Source organism: Pipistrellus kuhlii, unplaced genomic scaffold (genome assembly GCF_014108245.1).
Source record: "Pipistrellus kuhlii isolate mPipKuh1 unplaced genomic scaffold, mPipKuh1.p scaffold_m20_p_1, whole genome shotgun sequence".
NCBI classification, from domain to species: Eukaryota; Metazoa; Chordata; class Mammalia; order Chiroptera; family Vespertilionidae; genus Pipistrellus; species Pipistrellus kuhlii.
The window spans coordinates 99,995,453-100,012,447 of NW_023425404.1; the positions used below are offsets into that span (position 1 = coordinate 99,995,453).

Consider the following 16,995-nt stretch of genomic DNA (forward strand, 5'->3'; position numbering starts at 1 on the left):
TATGCTTTCTTTGAAACTTCCGTCTCAGAGTTGATCAATAATGAAGAGATGTGGTGAGGTCCATGGGCAGCCCAGTGCTTTCCAGAGATTCTCAGAGCTACTTAGTAGGGACTGTTGGCCCTGGTGATTGGAGATTATTGACCCCTATGTGCATTTCACATATTAAGGGATAAATATACCTTTAAAAATTATCACTTCAGTTTTTGTGATCTCTTTTATTTTATTCAGATGATTTTAGTTAGAAAAGATCCAATTTGAAAGATAGGTTTTTGTTCCCTTTCTCATTAACCATTTACTCTTCAAATACAGTTTCTTTGCATACTCTTGTTTTTTGACATTGATTATTTCCTGGGATAATGGTTGGGAATGTTTATATATTCCAGCTATGGTTAAAACTAGTTTTGAATCTCAATTGTGACACTTGATTGGGGGTGATACTTAAAACTACAATGAGGTACCACTTCACACCTGCCAGAATGGCTATTGTCAATAAATTAATAAACAAGTGCTGGCAAGGATGTGGAATAAAAGGAACCCTGTGCACTGTTCGTGGAGTGCAGATCAAGGCAGCCACTATGGAAAACATTATTGCATTTCCTCCAAAAATTAAAAATGGAACTGCCTTTTGACTCAGGCAGTGATTCCACTTCTGGGAATATATCCTAAGAATCCCAAAACACCTATTAGGAAGAATATGTGCACCCCTATGTTCATAGCAGTGTTATTTACAATAGCTAAAATCTGGAAACAGCCCAAGTGCCCATCAACAGGTGAGTGTATAAAAAACTGTGGTACATTTACACAATGAATACTATGCAGCTATAAAAAAGCAAGCAAGCAAACAAACAAACAAAAATAACACACATACACACACACACAAAACAGACAAACAAAGACCAAAAAACAAAGAAGGAAGTCTTACCCTTTGATATGGCATGGATAGACCTGGAGAGTATTATGCTAAATGAAATAAGCCCGTCGGGGAGAGACAAATATCATGTGATCTCACAAAGTAAACTGACAAAGAAAATGGAGCCAGAAGCATGAATATATGGAACAGACTGGCCAATGCCCAAGATGGGGGTTTGGGGACAATTGGATAAAGAAGTTGAAGGAAATATTTAAAGAAAATATGTGGGGCCCAGCTGGCTTGGCTCAGTGGATAGAGTGTCGGCCTGAAGGCTCCAGGTTTGATTCTGGTCAAGGGCACATGCCAGGGTTGTGCGCTCCATCCCCAGTAGAGGGCCTGGCCTGCAGGAGGCAGCCAATCAATGATTCTCTCTCATCATTGATGTTTCTAGTTTCCTCTCCCTTTCTCTCTGATATCAATAAAAATATTTTCTCTAAAAAAGAAGAAAATATATATAGGCTACTCCTTTAAATTACTGATGCTTCAGTGTTATCATCTTTTAAATGGGTATGATAGTGACACTAAATTACTGTATTAAATTCAGTAATTCTGAAGCAATGGTATGCTTGACATGGAGTACTCATTTTCTAAACAGTTTTTATTATTATTTTTGGTTAACAACAAATATGGTGGAGTTTTTCAACTGATACTTACATCTTTTGAGATTTTTTCCCTTGTTTTTTATAAGGTCACACAGACTTTCCCAACTACATGTTGCTCCAAATGCCATGCACTCTCTCTTTCTCTTGCCTCAGCTGACATGACTCTCTTCAGGTGTAGGGATTCCCCACCCCAAAATGCCCTTCCCATTGGCTTTCTGGGTAAAGAGTGCAGATCTAAACACCTGTTGCTTATATTTTCTGAAGCCTTTCTAGGATGTTCTTGGAATATTAGATACTGGCTTTCCTTAGACCACGTCTAGCATGGTGAATTAGTCAGAAATGGGTAATTGTTTTTGTTTGTATGGTGAACCCTTTGTTGATGTCCTGAGGTACAGTGTGCAATGAGTACAGAGATGATTGAGCTTATATATACACAATATTAATTGAGCAGATGTGCAGAGGGATTACTGAACTTTAATAATCTGCCCATCTCTCTGAGAACATCTCTGGCTCCTATTCATGATTCCATTCCCAAATATAGAAAATCTCTAAGTTTGTGCTTGTAGTCTTTAGTTTTTCTCTATAATCCATCCTTAGTCATAACTCTCCATTTCCAAAGCTTCAAATGATACCCGGTGGATGATTCCCTAATCACCTCAATCTTTTTCTACCCCAGAATCTTTTTATATCTGTTTCCTTAATATTTCAACAAAATCAAACAGTTCTATCTAAAGTTATGCATTTCCACTCCACATTCTTTCCCTTTCCCTGCTAGCCATCCAACACAAACATTTTTTTGAAGCAACACTTTTTTCTTTCATATCACCAACCCTTAAAGATTATAAATCAAATAATTATTACATCACTAGAGGCCCAATGCACAAATTTGTGCATGGGTGGAGCCTGACTGGCCCACCCAGATTGGGGCCATTGGGGCCAGCTAGGGGGAGGGCTTGCAGGAGGTTGGCTGCTGACCCTGCCTCCAATTGCGGTCAATCAGAGCTGGTCCAGGGAGGGGTGGGAACATGGGAGATCAGTTGGCCTTGTCACCAATTGGGGGGGGGGGTGATTGGGCTTGGGGCAAGCTGGGGGAAGGACTGTAGGAGGTTGGCCAGCTGGCCCTGCCCCCATCAGGCTGGTTGGCTGGCTGCAGTGCACATCATTGTGATTAGGTCTTCTGGTTGCTTGTTATATATATATATATATATATATATATATATATATATATATATATATATATATATATTATACTTTTGTAGGACTCCATTGCTCACAAAGCTCTTTAACAAATGTTATTTCACTGCACACTTTTAAAATCTTCAGGTAATATTATTATTCCCTAAATCTACATAATTTATAATATTAGCAAGAACTACCATTTATTTTGTGCCCACTTTTGCTTTCCACAAATAATTTCATCCTTATAACAATGCTATAAGGTTTTTATTTTTTACAGAAGGGGTAACTGAAATTCAGAGGTTAGAGAATGTGAAATAGCCTTTTAACTGAACTTTCCTCATTAATACCTTCATTCCTGAGTCCTGCTTTGTAAACAGATGCCTATATCATTATCTATGATGCTGCCAGGATGATGGCATCACTCACCTGAATACACTTTTTCTGATGCTGCCTGAAAATAATGGGTATTTCTTACCTTAGCAATTAAAGTTCAGAACAGTGTTGTCCTAAATGGCATTTCAAACTTTATGTCAGATTTTCTAATATTCTATGGTACATCATATCTGAATTTAACTCTCCACCATAACATCCCCATTGCAGCATTCATTTTTATTTATGCAAGTAAGTGTCTAAAAAAGTTTTCCCTATATTCTGCTGTGAGCTTCTAGATCTGTCTCTGGTAACACTTTATGAAAGAATTTTTACCCCATCAAGCAGATATGACTGGCCATTTCTTCCCATGGTATTTGAACTTTCTCAAGGTGCATTGTAGATTCCATCTCATATTTTAGTTTTAACTTTTTTCTTGTATCTAAACTATTCGGTGAATGTTTCAAGATTTATATAGCATTCTGTATATTGCATATTATTGGCTAAATTAAATTATATTATATAAGCCTGTTTTATAGAAATGATCTAAGTCCAGTAAAAATAACTATTAAAATATATTCAATTTATAAAAATCCAGGCTTTGGAGTATATATTACCAATGGTACTCTAAATCATGGATATTGAAGTGGGAGGAATAGTGTTAATGGAATCAAGTTTCTATTGGAGTTTAGGCACCGGAAATTAAAAAAAGAAAGTAAAGAGAAAGGAGTACAAAGCTTTGGTAGATATGGGAAAAACTGAACAAGTATCATTTCTAACAGGGAAATGTGCACAGCACCCATTTACTGGCTGCCACCTCAGCATTTCCTAACTAGATACCACCCTGTGCAATGTGAAGCACACTCAAATTCTCAGGGGATTTCTTCTAAAATCCACACACAGCTTTTGTCTTTGTCATTGAAAAATGTTAACTACCCCAAGGCTATAATATCTTGTTAGGAAACATAGGCACTTTTACTTTCTGATTCCCAATGTTAATATTAATGTAATATCTAGCATATAAATCTACTATATACATCATGTCAAGGAAAAATATATTAAAATTGAAAATTTCACATTTATATCTTTATTACACTCAGATAATATTTTCTATTTATAATACATATACATAAACAAATACATATACATATACATATACATATGCATGCGTGTGCAAAACTGGAACATTAGTTTAACAAATCACATTATTTTACAATAGACATAACAACACAAAAAAGAGAAAATGGAAGTAGTATTATTTTCTTCTTTGTTTAAAAGAAAATAATATCCTATCACATTGACTTTACATCACCTTTATTTTTTTATTTTTCCAGTTTGAATCCATCCTCATTAAATTCATCCACAGTGATTTTTATTTTTACTTTTTTATTTTATTGAGTTTTTACAGAGAGGAAGGGAGAGGGATAGAGAGTTAGAAACATCGATGAGAGAGAAACATCAGCCAGCTGCCTCTTGCACACCCCCTATTGGGGATGTGCCCGCAACCAAGGTACATGCCCTTGACCGGAATCGAACCTGGGACCTTTCAGTCCGCAGGCCGATGCTCTATCCACTGAGCCAAACTGGTTTCGGCCCACAGTGATTTTTAAAAAAGAAAAAAATAGTGTAGGGGAAAGAATATTATGGAAAATAGTTTTGTTTGCTACTCTGATCCCCAAAGTAGCAATGACATACAAAACTGGTCCAAATTTATACATTCTATTGTTTAGGGAACTGTTTCCTGCATCATACAACCTGTATGAATGGAATTTCCTACAGCCCTAAGGGTAAGTCCTTTTTTAAAAATTTATCTTTATTGCTATAAGTATTACAGATGTCCCCTGTCCTTTCCCCGAAGGATCTTTATAAAATTTAAAGTTCAGTTCACTTTGTTTCACAGGTAACATTGGGAAGCAGTAAACACATGAATATTATCTCCAATGACACATAGGTTTATTTATCTGTAGATTCAAGGCATGTTCCCATCCCAGACTAAAACCATTTTACTATTCTGAGTGTGATTCCACCTATGAACAGCTGGACATTTGGATCATATGCTGGGCTCCAAAGTATTGGTTCTCAAGCACGGTGCCTTTCTGATGACATTTTCAAGTAGTATGTTGTAGTCATGAGAACAGCACTCTGCAAGGGTTACCTACTTAGCAGGGGATCCCTGTCTCCACACTGATCTTCAAAGTAGTAGTTGGAGGTCCTAAGAGTCCTCTAGCTGCTTCTTTGTTAACCCAACTACTAACTTAAGCTACATTTCCTACATTTATGATTGCTTTAACTCAGAAATTTCATTTCTATTTGTAATTCAATAATGTGAAATAGTTCATTGCTAGTGTTAATACACACAATGCCTTACTTACAGACATTGATGTGAACATTATGTCAAGTCTTCATCCTACAGGTAAAACAGGTATCTGATCAGTTAAAAATCAGATGTTTTTCTTGTGATCCATTCCCTGCCCCAAGGATAAATGGGAACACATTGCAGATGGCCCAGGCTCTGGCAGCAATGTTAGCAAGAGAGAACGTAGCCATAAGCAAGCCTTAGAGCACCTTGGCTTGTTTAAAAAAGTGTGTGCACCTCTAATTGTTCTCAATCTTCTTGTCCTGCTTCAGCTGACCTAAGTGACCTTAAGGTATTCTTTGGCTTAAGCCACAAAATCTGAGGAGTTTAAAGCACCTCAGTATTTTTCCCAATAATTCCCCCCCCCCATCCGTACCCCTGTGTGATAACACTATTGGGTTACATTCTTTTGAGTTGAATTCTTAGGGTACAATATTCATATGACACCCCATATAATAGAAGTGTAATGTACAAATCCACCAAACAGCAGAGCGACCATTTGGCAGGGTCAAGTCCAGCGAGCAGGTGGTTTTAGGCCAGCTAAGGAGCATGCCAGTGGGCAGAGGGAGGGAGCAATGATGGGTGAGGAGGGGAGAGTGACCAGCAGTGGGGGAGGGGCAATGTTGGGTGGGGATGGAAGGTGGGATGCCATCCCCTGATAGGCCACCTACAGAGGGAGGCCAGACTGTGGCTTAGGCCTACTCCCCACAAGTAATGGGCCTAAGCCATCAGTAGGACATTGCCCAAGGGCTCCTGGATTGTGAGAGGGAGCAGGCCAGGCTGAAGGATGCCTGCCACCCCTCAAGTGCATGAATTTTCATGCACCAGGACTCTAGTCCTATATAATAAAAGAGTAATATGCAAATTGACCATCACTCCAACACACAAGATGGCTGTTTCCATGTGGGCAAAGATGGCTGCCACAAGATGGCCAGCAGGGGAGGACAGTTGGGAGAGACCAGGCCTTTAAGGTATGGTAGTTGGGGATGTTCAGGCCAGCAGGGAAAGGCAACTGGGAAGGACCAAACCTGCAAGGGAGGGCAGTTGTGAGAGATCAAGCCTATAGGAAAGGGCAGTTAGGGATGACCAGGCCTGAAGAGGAGGGCAGTTAGGGGCAAACAGGCTGGCAGGAAAGCAGTTAGGCATCAACCAGCCTGGCAGGGGAGTGGTTAGGGGGTGAGCAAGTTGGCAGGCAGAAGTGGTTAGGGGCAATCAGGAAGGCAGGCAGAAGAGCAGTTGGGCACCAGCAGTCCTGGATTGTAAAAGGGATGTTCAACTGCCCTTGAGAGGTCCCAGATTTGATAGGGTGCAGGCTGGCCTGAAGACACCCCACCCTCTGTGCACGAATTTCATGCACTGGGCCTTTAGTACTATTATAATAATATGACACTTACTCCAACAACATACTGATTAGAGCTGATAGTACACATATAAACAGACCCAGATAACAGAGAGGCTAAATTCTTGCAGTTTCCTTAAATCCTTATCATTGACTGCATTGGGGAGCTCAGAGCTGCCATATGCTAAGTTCTCTGTGAGGAACATTAGCGATAACACCTGGAGGACAGCCACCTCAGGTACTTGGAGAGAAGGTCAGATTATAAAAGAAAAGGTCAGATTATAAAAGAAAAGAAACATACATACCATTAACATTTTTTAAACCAGAAGATTAGGCCTGACCAGTGTGGTTCAGTGGTTGAACATCAATTTATGAACTAGGAGGTCTGAGTTTTATTTAGAGTCAGGGCACATGCCCAGGTTGTGGGCTCGATCCACATTAGGGGGCATGTAGGAGGCAGCCAAATAATGATTCTCTGAAATCACTAAAATATATATTTTGAAAAAAAGATTAGAACAAAATATAAATACAAGGAATTGGTTTTCTGATCCTAGATTTTATACCATAAAGGGGGTATTAAAAGAGGATAAATAGAGGAAGTTTAAAAGTATGCTAATACAGTCACCTTAAAACAAGGAGTGAATGGATAATATAATTTTTAATATTGATAACAAAATATAGGTTCAAACAAAATAATTATTTTTTTTAAAATTAAAAGGACCAACTTACAGAAAGCAAAATCAATTATATTAGAAATAGTCCATAAATCAAAGGACTAAAAATAAATAGAAACAATGATAATAAAAAGTAAATAATTAAATTGATATAAAAATAAGAGAAATCTTATCAGTTATGACAATAAATATAAGTGAATTAAGTGCAACATAAATTCATAATAAAGGCTATCAAAATATGTAAAACTCAAGTGGTAAGGGTTAACATCAAGAAAATTGATATATACCATTCAAATGAAAACATGACTAAAAATAATTACTTGTCAAACAATTAGTATGAAGATAGCTGAATGAATACATTAAAAAGTCAGATTATCAAACAAAATTTGTTTTAAAAATTGAATTTCTAGAGACTAAATACTAAAATATAAAGAGGACTAATAAATAATCTATAATAATAAAAAGCATAATATGCTAATTAGACCAGATGGCCAAACAGCGGAATGACCTCTGAATTTCATGCATCGAGACTCTAGTGATATTATAAATGTTTATATCATTTTAACGTGAATTACTCTTACAAATTATAAAAATCAGAAAATTATGCTGTAAAATGTTAAAGTTTATATTATATATGCATATATGTGTATGTAAAAGCAAAAGTAAAAGCAAAATAAACATAGAAAAGCATGTATAGCATATGACTTATAAGCTATTAATCGTATGTAATAAATATCAAATAAAAATTAATATTACACATACAGAAAGATTTGAGTATTTCAGGAGGAAATAAGCAATAGAGATTAAGATTAATAAAGCTTGAAAATAATTAAATGAGAAATATAAAAAAGAAAATATGAAATATGCTCAACCAAAGAACAATAAAACTAAAAGGAACTTTCCCATATTAAAATAAATTTTTCAAAATGATACATTAGTCTTGTGTTATAGGAACAATCCCTTTCTAGGTTTATTGTTAGTCAAAGTGTAGCATCTTTGTGGAACTATTTGAACATATTGATTAAAATATTCATAAAATTTGATTCAAAAATTTAATTCTAGGAAATAATGACACTATCATAAATATAGAAACAGATTTACAAGACTATTCACTGTACTGTCATTTCAGTATTGACATTTTAGGAAAAAATCCTGCCCACCAACAGGAAACAGGTTAAAGAAATATTGATTATTCACAGGTTCATCTACTCTAAAGCTATTAAAATATATTTTATAACAATAATCAATGGCTTTGAAATAATGACACATTTAGATGCAGTAAAGGAAAAAAGAAAAAAAGTAAAATTATCAACTGTGTTTTTATTTTTTCAATTTTTCAAAATATTGACAATTTTTTGGAGTGCTATATATTCTGGATTTTTCTAATCTCTTGCTGTATAAACTCCAGGTTACTGTATTGAAGATGACCAGATATTGCTTGTAGATATTTTAAATGGTTTCTTAATCCTAAATTTTAAGTCTGTCATTATAGCTGAATAGATAAGATAAGTAAAAATACACTTATTCTTGTGTATTAATTAAGTTGGTGGTCTTATTTCATTTTTTTTTGCATGTTACTGTCCAGTTTTCTCCAAATGGATAGAAGACTTAAATATAAGTTATATTACATGATATTATTCTTACAATGTCATTATAATTTTTCCCAGATTTGTGTTACCCCCATTACCTATAATAGTACCTCGCACCCTTGGGTATCAATAAAAATCATCTTTTTGGTGCTTTGAGACAAAGGTAACATATCTCTAGATATTTTAGAATTACAACAGCATAATATACAATTATCCCAAACAAACTTACAAACTTTGAATGTCTGACAGCAATTTAAAAATGACATGAAAGTATTTAATCCCTTCCACTGTGTAGAGGGCCTCCTGGGAAGGCACCTGAGGATTCTATATTTGCCCCCTTGCCCTTTTGACCAAGAGGGACCCTCTTCTCACAATCCAATTGTTTACAGCTGTTGCCTGAGCTTTCTGTTCATGCCGAGGTTGAAGCCTCTGGGTAGCTGGTACCATGGATCTGTCTCTTGCCCAGTGGGGCGAGCTGGGCCCTCCCTGGAGAAGAAACCTGGGTTTCACAAGTTATGTGATCAATGCTGGGGCCGTGCCAGCATGCGAGGGGATCCCAAGGCAGGTGCTGGGCATGCAGGCCACAGAGGAATAGGCTTCCAAGGAGACAGAACTGAACCTCACATCACCCTGCTTGGCCCCAGAGGATGGCTGTTTAGCCAGAGACAGGTACGATTCCACAGGGAAGGAACAACCTAAGATAGGCACAGCACAGAGGGGCCATCAGGAGAGAACTTGGGGTTCAACAGAGGTGAGGCATAGACCTTCACACCCCAACTTTGCAGGGGCCTGAACCCTCACCCCTGCTGAGGGAGGTCTCCTGCCCCCATGGCTGCTTAGCTTCCCATGCCCAGCTCAAATCCAGACCCAGGAAACAGACAGAGACTTGGCCAACAGCACCTGCCCTCTCACTGCAACAAGATTTGTTTGAATCATCTTGTACCCATGATGTGGGAAACTGGGGTTTTAGATATCTATACCCAGCCTAGCAACAGAAATGCTCAGGGCCTACTCAAGAAGGCAAATCATCCTTTCCACTAATATTTACAGGGTAAAATAAGATGTTTGTTAGAGTATTAATTTTTTTTATAGTAAAGTGTTCTGCTTTTATTTATTTATTTATTTATTTTCTCCATTTTTTTATTGATTATAGTATCACATAATTGTCCTCATTCCCCCAATCCCATCCCAAACCCCTCCCTACATATGCCCTTCCCCTCCTCCCCCCCCTCCACGTTGTCCATGGCCACTGGCTAGGCCCATATGCATGCACACAAGTCCTTACTGATTCATTTGCCTCTCAGCATAACCATTATGGCTTTTCTCAATTTAGAGTATTAAATTTGACAGTAAAATAGTAGTCAAGTTTTCAGGCTGATTTAAATTGGCTAATTGAAAAATAAGCAAATATTCTAGAAAAAATCAAGTGTACTGGACAAAAAAAGCTGTTTCTAAAGTGTTAATTAAAAATTTTATTGGTAGTTCATCTCATGGTAAAATTGCATAACATGTAATGAACCTAAAGCAGTCATATTTTAGTGCAAAAAATTAAAATTTGAAAGCTATCAAGATAACATTATAAAATTTCCAAAAGCCTCCTAATATTTAAATAAAAAGGGGGGATAGTAGAAGAATATCATCTAAGGAAAAATATCCTGTAAGTAAATTACATCTAGAAAATTTGTACTTTAGAAAATTAACTTTCATTTGTTATGCTAACAGTAAGACACCCATGGAAAACATACATGGTCTCAAAACAACCAGAGGAAAATTATTTGGGCAAAAAATGAAAAAGAATCACAAGTCAAATTTATAGAAAAGATTCCTTTATTAACTTTTGGTCAAGAATATGTTTGTATATTTTCAGAAAACAACTCTGAGACCATGTGGATTCCTGCAACAAAGAGGAATTGACAGGAGTGCTCCAGCCATGAAGACAGAAGAGAAACAGTCCAGAGATGGAAGATGCTAACGATGTCTTGCTATGCATACTAGCAGTCAGCAGCTGTGTGTCACTGCAGGCTGCCCAGGACCAATCCAAAAAGGGTTGGACCTGCATTACCACCATTTGTCCACCATCCAGAACTGAAATATCATTGCTGACATGTACACATGGGGAACTGTTTGACATAGAAATTGGGACTTAAAGAACTGTTGGCCCAGAAAGAAACTCACTACAGACTGATTCATTTGCCTCTCAGCATAACCATTATTGCTTTTCTCATTTCGGTTCTTACAAGTGTATTTCTAGTATCACTAGAGCTCACCCATCTAGGGGAAATGATGAATGACATAGACAGATGAACAAGAACAGCATTGATCAGACTTTTGGACTTCAGAGGAAAGGTATTGGAGGGTGGGGATAAGGGAAAGAGATCAACCAAAAGACTTGGGTGCATGCATATGAACTTAACCAGTGATCATGGTCAAGAAGCGGGTGAGGGCATGCGTGGGGAGGGGTTTGGGATGGGAATGGGAAGTGATGACAAATATGTGGTACCTTAGTCAATAAAGTAATAAAAATGTTTATATATTAAAAATATGTAAGTTATGAAGCAATAAAAATCCTAGAAGAAACTATAGGTAGCAAAATTTTAGACATATCATAGTAATATGTTTGCTAATGCATCTCTTAGGACAAGGGAAACAAAAGAGAAAATAAATAAATGGGACTACATAAAAATAATAATAATAGCCAGAACCGGTTTGACTCAGTGGATAGAGCGTCGGCCTGCGGACTGAAAGGTCCCAGTTTCGATTCCGGTCAAGGGCATGTACCTTGGTTGCGGGCACATCCCCAGCAGGGGGTGTGCAAGAGGCAGCTGATCGATGAATCTCTCTCATCGTTGTTTCTAACTCTCTATCCCTCTCTCTTCCTCTCTGTGAAAAATCAATAAAATATATTAAAAAATAAAAATAAAAAAATAAAAAAACTTCTGCACAACAAAAGAAACCAACAACAAAATGAAAAGGGAGACCACTGCATGAGAGAACATATTTGCCAGTGATACATCTGATAAGGGGTTGATATCCAAAATATATAAGTAACTGATGCAACTTAACAAAAGAAAGGCAAATAATCCAATTAAAAAATGGGCAAAGGACTTAAACAGACACTTCTCCAAAATGTACATATAGATGGCCAAGAAACATACTAAAAATGCTTAGTCACTGAACATCAGAGAGATGCAAACTAAAATGACAATGAGGTACCACCTCACACATGTCAGAATGTCTACCATCAACAAATCAACAAATGACAAGTGCTAGCCAGGATGTGGAGAAAAGGGTACTCTCATACAATGATGTTGGGAATCCATATTGGTTCAGGCTCTGGAAAACAATATGGAATTTCCTCAAAAATTCTGACCCAGTGATCCTACTTCTAGGAATATATTCTAAGAAATCAGAAATACTCATTTAAAAATAATATATGTACCCCTATGCTTATAGCAGAACAATTTACAATAGCTAAGATTTGGAAATAGTTTAAGTGCCCATCAGTAGATGAGTGGATTGACAAATGGAATACTTCATAGATGTACAAAAGAAATAACTCTTACCATTTGCAACAGCACTGATGGACCTGGAAAGCATCATGCTAAGCAAAATAACCCAGTCAGAGAAAATTAAGTATCATATGATCTCACTCTCATGTGTAATCTAATAAACAACATAAACTGATGAACAAAAATAGATGCAGAGACATAGAAGAGAAGAATAGAATAGACTGTCAAATTTGAGAGGGAAGGTGGGGGAAGGTGGACACAGACAATAGGGTGGTGAAGGCCTAAGCTGGGGTTGGGGTGGTATGGGAGAGGTCAATGGGGAAGAAAATGGGCATGTGTAATGCTTTCAACAAGAAAGATGAAAGAAAGAAAGAAAGAAAGGAAGAAAGAAAGGAAGGAAGAAAGGAAGGAAGGAAGGAAGGAAGGAAGGAAGGAAGGAAGGAAGGAAGGAAGGAAGGAAGAAATGATGTCACTATATCACATAGGACCTCACCAATGTTTATGCAGTTGCTTATATTTTACTTTTGAAAATACAAAAAATATAATAATTCCTTTAGCTCTAATATGTTTTTTAAATGACAAGAATTTTTCATTGCTCTTATAATTTCTGTGTCCTTTCCTTTAAGATGAAATTGGTATTTTGAAATATTGGACTTTATGTCCACTTGTATATGGAATTAATATCTCCATATCTTCAATTTAAAATATTTTCTTTAGCAAAAGGCCATTTGGCAAGAATTGTTCTTTTGAACCCCAATAGCTCTTGAATTGTTACTGTCATGTTAAAATCCCTGGAGCTGTTTTGTACCATTTGAAATTGTATGTAAAAATAAAGCTATTATTAATCTGAAACTCTTTTTCTCAACTGGAATTCTGCCGGAGGTCTAACAGGTTTTATTTTAAATCCTACTTCTAAAGAGAGGAGTTTGCACACAAGCCCTGACATTTTGAAAGCTAACCTCCATGGTGTGTGCATGAAATTTTGAATCCTTTCTACATCTGTTATCTATTTGAAAATTTTGACCCGAAGGTACAAAACATTTGAATTACAGACCATATGGAACATCTGGGAAGTTCTCATTCCCACTTGGCGAACCATAACTAAACCCCATCTCTTCCTAGTTCATTACTTCACTCACTAATGACTAGGCTACACCAGGTCTGTTTCAATCCCCCTTTCTGGCTCAGTAGCCCCCTAAGCCTTTTATTTCCCGCTGTCTCGAATGCTGCTTCACTTACTCCCCTCCACCTCATTTACTGTAATGATAACTCATCTTCCACAAATTATTTGCTTCAGTTAAATATCCAGGAAGGCCAGACACCAACAACTCTTTGTACCTCAAATTAAATGACCACTTGTGAGCACACCAACTCCCGAAACCACTAGAGATACTTTTCTTTCATATGTCTCACATTTATATAAGGGGCTATAAAATTTTTTGCCTAGAATATATGTATACCTTACCAATTTGATACCAATTTAACTGTTTTACTATTTACATTAAGTTTTTCTCTCAGCATTCAAAGATAACAACAAGGATAAGTTACCTTTACAGCATTTTTATATTTCATATTGCTCATTCATTTTGAGGAGAGGTTCAGAGAAGGAGAGGTTATTGCATATGCAGCAAGCAACTTCTTTAGGATCTTCTTTTGATTATTTTATTTATTATTGTGCTTTCTCTCCAACATTCTCCTCTGCAAAGTGATAGATCCTCCCTTCCCCCAACTGATGGATGGAGAATGACGTAAACTGCACCTGCATCCTGGACATTCCTGAGCACCTAACCAGACACCTTATATGGACTGTACATTGCACCACCAATCAGCACCTGCCAAATACCCTAAGCCCCTGATTCCTAAGTCCCTAAGTCCCTAATCATGTGCCTTATATGAAACCTCCAATCAGGGCATGCCTAGTACCCTAAGCCCTATCCCTTCCCTTTCCTCCCCTCAAAAGGCATGTTCACTCCTGCATGTGTGCTCTCTTCCTTTGCAAGGCAGCCCGGCAAGGTCCTTCTCCTCCAATAAAGCCTGTAGCCCTGGTCTTTGGCTCTGTCTCACTTTTCACAAGCTTTTTCACTTCCAGCCAATTCTACTTGCTCTTCCTTCTAATTAAATATTTGATAAAGTTTTAGAATGCAAGTAATGGCTGTGGATATAGGAGTCAGCCATGGAGAAAGGGCAGGGAGGTTGAAGAAAACAATGAGAATTTTATAAAATTTTAAATGGAATCCCCCCCGCCCCTTTTCCCTTGGAGATGACCTGCAAACTTGTGACATGAATGTCACATTTATATATATGTTTCTATATTTTCTAGCTCTGTATTGACTTTTTAAAAAGCAATAGAATGTTTCATTGATTTGTATGGGCTTGAGGGCATGCTAACTAGGCATCCTCTCCTCTCCTCTGCTCTGATCTATGTGCCAACTAAGAACTGGGCACAGGAAACAAATAAAACATAGGCTTCACAGCTGAGGAACCTAACTTCTAGAACACCACTTGCACCAGACTTCTGTTTAACACTCTGCTGTGACAGCCACTTGGTGAGAGGCACGGAGGGCCAGAGCGCCCTTCCCTGGGAAGGAGAGGAGCACAAGGGAGACCAGCTGTGACCTTTCACATTCAGCACCACCTGCCTCTGCCACCAGAAAACACTGGCCACCAGATGGCAGCCTCTCTCCGTCCCACCAGCCAGGAAAGGCCACTTGCTCCCTCTGGCGTGAGGCATGGAAGAAGAGGCAAGGGCTTCCCACACTTTTGAGGGGGTTAAGGGCTCTGAATTATGAGTTGGGAAGAAAATGTGGGAGGAAGTGCATGGTTCTCCTTACTAATGACATCTTTTTCCAGAAGAAATCAATAGTGCTTTTATCTTTACAGTTTTGTATACAAGCTAAGGTTTTAAGCTTGAAATGCAATTTTGTTTTACCGAGATACTTCTATATTTTTAGGTAGTATGAACTTACAGTTATTACAAATAACCATGCATTTTAAAGTAATGTCAATCAAGGGTGAATTTTTAACCTAAAAGTAGTAATGAGTCTTGGAGCCAGAGCAGTGAAATAAGATTAGAGAGTTGAGAAGTCTTGGGGCAGAAGCATAAATGAAAAAGACAAAAAATAAGAATAAAAAAGAAAAAAGGGAGAGATACTGCTACTCTGAGGAAAGAGTGGGAGCAAAATAAAAGACAATGCAGTACATTATTTTTTATTTACTTTGTTTTTTTTTTTGAGCAGTTTTATGTGCACAGCAAAACCGAGCTAAAAGTACAGAGATTCCCCATATATCCCCTGTCTTTACACATGCACAGCCTCCCCCACTAACAATATTTCATATCAGAGCATTATAAAAGATGAACCAACATCATTATCATCCAGATTTTATAGTTAACTGTAGGGTTCAAACTTGGTATTATACGTTCTCTGGGTTTGGACAAATGGATAATGACTACTCAGAATAGTTTCAATGCCCTAAAGATATTCAAAGCTGCAATGGACTTATCTCTCTCTCTTTTAATCTCTGCATTCATTTTTGTACTAATTCCATTGTCTGGTTATGCCACAGATGATTTGTCTATTCACTCACTGGAAGGCATATTGATTTTTTTCTGAGTTTTGGCGATTATGAATAAAACTAGTATAAACATCTCTGTGCAGGCTTTCATGTGGACATACGTTTTTAACCTTTTTGAGTAAATACTGAGGAGTGTGATGGCTGGATTGTAAAGTTAGAGTATGTTTAGTTTTATAAGAAATCACCAAACTGTCTTCAGAAGTGGCTATGCCATTTTGTCTTCCCACCAACTGTGAGTGAGAATTCCTGTTGCTTCACATCCTTATCAGCATTTATTGTTGTCAGTGTCCTGGATTTGTACCATTATACACCTATTTGGCGATTCCAAATAGGTGTATAGTTGTTTTAATTTGCGGGTCCCTAATGACATATGATATGGAACACCTTCTCTGATGCTTGTCATCTGTATATCTTATTTGGTGAAGTTGATATTCATTGTTAATCACATTGTTTTCTTATTGAGTTTTTATAGTATTTTTGTATATATTGGATAACAACTCATTATCAGATATATATTTTTCAAATAATTTCTCCCAGGCTATAGCATGCCTTCTCATTCTCTTGATAATGTCTTTTTCAGAGTAGAAGTTTTTAATTTTAATGAGGTCCACTTATCAATAATTTCTTTCATAGATTACACTTTGGCATTATATCTTAAAACTTATAATTTAGAATATATCATTGTTATTTTATAGTTTTTTCTTTTACATTTAGGTTGATCATCTATTTTGATTTACTTGGTATGAATATTATGAGGTTTATGTTTAGTTTTTGTTTTTTTGCTGTGCATGTCCAGTTGTTCCACCATCATTTCTCTAAAAGACTATCTTTGTTTTATTGAATTATTTTAGTAATCTTGTCAAATATAGATTATATTTATAGACCAAGAAGTTCA

General features: G+C 37.1%; 1 long non-coding RNA gene across 1 annotated transcript; it reads left to right on the forward strand.

Annotated features, from left to right (window-relative positions):
* Window positions 1–348: 348 nt before the first annotated feature.
* Window positions 349–9,761, forward strand: LOC118730412. The gene is made up of 3 exons (XR_004991458.2): window positions 349–359; window positions 7,024–7,028; window positions 9,456–9,761. It is a non-coding gene; the product is annotated as an uncharacterized LOC118730412 (long non-coding RNA).
* The last annotated feature ends 7,234 nt before the right edge of the window (window positions 9,762–16,995 follow it).